The sequence below is a fragment of the Phoca vitulina genome, unplaced genomic scaffold (assembly GCF_004348235.1).
Source record: "Phoca vitulina isolate PV1807 unplaced genomic scaffold, GSC_HSeal_1.0 scaffold12, whole genome shotgun sequence".
Classification (NCBI taxonomy): domain Eukaryota; kingdom Metazoa; phylum Chordata; class Mammalia; order Carnivora; family Phocidae; genus Phoca; species Phoca vitulina.
In genome coordinates, this window is record NW_022589715.1 from 29,583,770 (window position 1) to 29,589,001 (window position 5,232).

Genomic DNA, 5,232 nt, shown 5'->3' on the forward strand with positions numbered 1-5,232 from the left:
CCCACTGAAATTATTTGATATTTTTTTAATCTGTAATAATTACCGGTTTTATTCCCCTGGCTAAGAGATCTAGAGGTAATTTGAGGTTTACATGTTTTTATAATTATTCTATGAAGAATTTAGGTGCCCCCATTACCCTTAGAAGCTGGTTGCAAATTATTTGACTCTTAATTATAAAAATTTAATTCTTTGTGTGTGACATGACATGTATCCATGAAAAAATATATATAAGCAAAAAGAAAAAAGCTCACACCTCACAGAAATAAGCAGTTAAGTTTTTGATATATGTATGTATGTATACACACACCCATGCATACATACAATTTGGGATTTAATCCTACGTATGTGAGCTAATACTAAATATACTGCTTTCTAACCTGTTATGTTTTACTTTACAATATAAAATGAATATATTTTTATGCATATATGTGTAACTTTCCAATTAAACAGATCTGTATAATGGGTCAAATACAGAATCCAGTCAGATGCTAGTAACAAGGAAATGATCTAAAACAAAATTCTACCAGATGATTAAAAGTCAAACAAAGGTCAAAGATACATCAGAAAATACTAACAGAAAGAAAGCAGGGGCCAGATTTTAATATCAGACAAAAAAGAATTCAAGGCCTAAATCACACAGCATAAGGGCAGCTGCATGAATGTCTTTGCTTCCAATGCATCATCACAAACTTGTTTCTTACTCTTCCCAAAGCTTTTCCAACTCAGCTACTCCTCTTATCCTTTCTTCAGGGTCCAAATGCCTCATGGGAGTTTCCTCTTTTTTTATTTTTTTTATTATTAACATATAATGTATTATTTGTTTCAGGGGTACAGGTCTGTGATTCATCAGTCTTACACAATACACAGCGCTCACCATAGCACATATCCCTCCCCAGTGTCCATCACCCAACCACCCCATTCCTCCTATCCCCCCTCCCCTCCAGCAACCCTCAGTTTGTTTCCTATGATTAAGAGTCTCTTATGGTTTGTCTCCCTCTCTGGTTTCATCTTGTTTCATTTTTTCCTCTCTTCCCCTATGATCCTCTGCCTTGTTTCTCAAATTCCACATATCAGTGAGATCATATGATAATTGTCTTTCTCTAATTGACTTTTTTCGCTTAGCATAATACCCTCTAGTTCCATCCATGTCATTGCAGATGGCAAAATTTCATTTTTTGATGGCTGCATAATATTCCATTGCATATATACACCACATCTTCTTTATCCATTCATCTGTTGATGGACATCTGGGCTCTTTCCATAGTTTGACTATTGTGGACATTGCTGCTATAAATATTGGGGGGCAGGTGCCCCCTCAGATTACATTTGTATCTTTGGGATAAATACCCAGTAATGCAATTGCTGGGTTGTAGGGTTGCTCTATTTTCAACTTTTTGAGGTTTCCTCTTTAAACCCCTGGCAAGGTTGGGTCAGCCCTCCTCTAAGTTTTCCCTCTGCTTCCTGGCTTACACCTTCCGAAGGTTGAGGATTTCCTTCCGCCTCCTGTGGTACATCTTCTGAAGGGGGCTCTGCATCCATCTTTGGTGTGTTCTGTGGTTTTCCTTCATTTTCTTCACAAGACTTTTTGCTTGTTGAGTACTTTACTGTTATTTCTTTTGAATAAATTAATCCTGAAATGATGGGGGGCACTTTTGTCCTTCTCCAGCAATATAGAGCTGCTATAAGGAAACAGGCCCTGGACTTATTATAAGCTAGTTGATGTATTTCTTAAGTCATTTTTAACCTATAGATTATTCCTCCATATTATTTTTCCTCTTGAAAATTTTTTTTTGTTTATTTAAGAAATCAGTTGTCCTCTAGAGTTTCCCAGAGTCTAGATTTTGCTGACTGCTTCTCTCTGGGTTTTCCATTATGTTCCTCTGTTCCTTTTATTCTCTGAAAATTGGCCATTAAATCTAGATGCTTGATCAGATTCTGGTTTAAATTTTTTTTTTTTTTTTTCCAAGATAGAACTGTGTACCTCCATTAGGAGGCATAAAACCTGGTTGTCTTTTTTATTGTGATGTTATTGGATACTGATGATCATTACCTAGATCAGGGGTCTGCAAACTACAGCCTATGGACAAAATCCAACCAGTGCACCCTGTTTTTATAAATAAAGTTTTACTGAAACACAGTCATGTCCATTTGTTTACATAGTGCCAGTGGCTGCTTCCACACTCGACTGCAGACCTGAGTAGTTGCAACAGAGACTATAGGGCCCACAAAGCCTAAAATATTTGCTATCTGGTCTTTTACAAAAAAAGTTTGCTGACTCATCCATTTTGCAAAAATCGTGATTTTCTAATCTAATTCTATCATTTCTTCTTTTTATTAACTGAAACATTCCTATAAAGAGAAACTTCTTATCAATTACCTGGTTATCATTAGGAACAACAGGATACATGCTAGATTCTTTCTCTCTACTTACCAGTTTTTAATATAAGGTAGCTTCCTAGTATTCTCCAAAGGCAACCAGTGAGGCATTGAGGGTATTTCTGTGTGTGTGTGTGTGTGTGTGTGTGTGTGTGTGTGCATTGTTTTAAAGTACCATTATGAACCCATGGATTTAAACACATTCTCTATGATTAAATCAATTGCATTCAATTCTTATTAATGCTTAAAATTGTTCCTTCTTTTCTAAGTAGTTTATTTAAATTGTCTCCTGAGTCTTTTTAAAATAATCCACGTATTATTGACAGTTTTCTTACTATCTGGTCTAACAAGATGTTCCTGGCTAATCCTGCACATTTCTTTCCCCATACATGGAATTATCCATTTCTCCAAGGAGATGTCATCCCTTGGTAAGAAATGGTATTTAGTGAACAGAATCCAGATGCATGGGGTACACATCGATACTGGGGTAATTATTATTTCCAAGTCTTTTTTGAAAATATGTCTTTTTTTTTTTTTAAAGAAAGAATATTAGTTTTACACTGATTCCTCTGATTCAAATTCAGGACTATGGGATTTTTACTTTATCTCATTGATCTCACATTTCTTTAAATAAACTACTGTGAAAATGTCAACTTAAAAAAATAACAAAATAAAAACTCATTTGAATTATTCCATATCAGCACTATCACCAATACTATGATTACCAAAAAGTTTAATATTTTTTGTATGTGGTTATTTTTTCTATTGGAGTATGTTCCACTGGGGTTATCCAATCAAATCACTGTTTGAAAGTTAAGCTTCTGTTTTTGATGAAAAAGGACATTTTGACATGATCATTTCAAAACAACTGAAATTACTGAAGCATTGTTTTTATTTCCAAGTAATATTTGCAACAGAAACCAGGGTCCCCACCCAATCTCTGAACCACACCCCCAGACAGGATTATGGATGGGGTGAGGCTCAGAAATGAGGTGTGTCCATTGCATACATTACAAAAAAACAAAAACAAAACTATTTCTTAAGAGGAAATATCATGTTCTTTCATTTTATTTTTTAAAGTACGAATTCCTTAGGAGGAGTCATAATCCAAACTATTACTAGTAATTTACCCTTTCATATTAATGGGCTCTGCTAGGAACAGGGGAAGAAGTTTCAAGTCACTAACAAGGGAAGGGGAGTCAAAGAAGAATGCGAAGGAAAAGAGAAAGGCATGAAGATCCTTATATTGCAACTCAAAAATATTTCTTTTGGTGCTGAATCACTATACTGTACACCTGAAACTAATATCACACTGTACGTTAACCAACTGGAATTTAAATAAAAACTTAAAAAAAAAGGTTTCCTCCACTCCAGCAACCCTCAGTTTGTTTCCTGAGATTAAGAGTCTCTTATTGTTGAGGGAGTGGAGGGGGATGGGAGGGTGGCTGGGTGATGGACACTGGGGAGAGTATGTGCTATGGTGAGCGCTGTGAATTGTGTAAGACTGATGAATCACAGACCTGTACCTCTGAAACAAATAATACATTATATGTTAATTAAAAAAAAAAAAAAAAAAAAAAAAAGAAAGGGCGCCTGGGTGGCTCAGTTGGTTAAGCGACTGCCTTCGGCTCAGGTCATGATCCTGGAGTCCCTGGATCGAGTCCCGCATCGGGCTCCCTGCTCAGCAAGGAGCCTGCTTCTCCCTCTGACCCTCCCCCCTCTCATGTGCTCTCTCTCTCATTCTCTCTGTCTCAAATAAATAAATAAAATCTTTAAAAAAAAAAATAAAATAAATAAATAAATAAATAAAAAAAAGAGTAAAAAGCCAAAAAAAAAAAAAAGTTTCCTTCATCTTACTTTTCCCAAGGGTCACCCATTAGAAGGCAACCAGATAGAGAAGTAGGAACGATTTCATGATAGTCAGCATTCTTAAGCTTCCTTTAAATCACCAAATTGCTTTTGAGAGGTGTGATTTCTTTCTTCATAGGTATATTTCTGCTTCCTTCTTTTCTCCACACTTTGTCACCAGCTAGACCCCAAGACCTGCCCACCTGCTTGTACTCACCAACCTTTGTCCCACATTTCTTTAAGCTCTTCTTTCCAGTTTATCTCTTAACTCAGGCAGATGGAAAGCAAAACCACCCCTCTAGCAATAGTGGCTGCTCTGACAAGGCCTCCAGCTTGCCCAGAGCACCCAAACCAGTTTGAGTTTAACCCCTGACTCATGTCTACAGACAGAAAGACCATGGAGTGACCTCTAGAATGACCAATAACTACCTTTACTTCATTATAATACTAAAATCTATGCCCAAGGAGGAGTATAAGCCTCATTTACATAACATACAATGTGTGTATAGGCATGTTTCCTTAAGGCGCATGCACAACCTTATGCCTGCCTCTACATCCAATGACAAGGTTTCCCTATCCAAATATTCATCCTGAACCTAAATAAAAGGAACCCATCTGCCCTTGCTCTGGGAGTCACAGTTTTGGGAGCCATTTCCCTTGATCTCCTTATTTGCTGCAAATAAAAGCTTTCTTTGTGTCACAACTCAACCTGGTACGGTTTCTGACTCACCAAAAAGCGAACTCATGTTCGTTTCGTTACACCTTCCCCTGCCTCCCACTCTTCCCCACTATGTCTTGAGCCAGGGATTGCCAAACTATAACCAACAGCCAAACCCAACTGCCACCATTTTTTGTAAATAAAGTTTCATTAGAACATAGCCAGGCCCATTTGTTTATATGTTGTCTATGGAGGCTTTCACACTCTATTGGCATAAATGAATAGCCCACAAAGAGACTGTATAGACCACAAAAACTAAAATATTTATTATTTGGCTCTTTACAGGAAAA

The 5,232-nt window shown here is 36.9% G+C and overlaps 1 pseudogene; it reads right to left on the reverse strand.

The window, feature by feature from the left end:
* Window positions 1-620: 620 nt before the first annotated feature.
* Window positions 621-4,970, reverse strand: LOC116636443 (annotated as a pseudogene).
* Window positions 4,971-5,232: the final 262 nt, after the last annotated feature.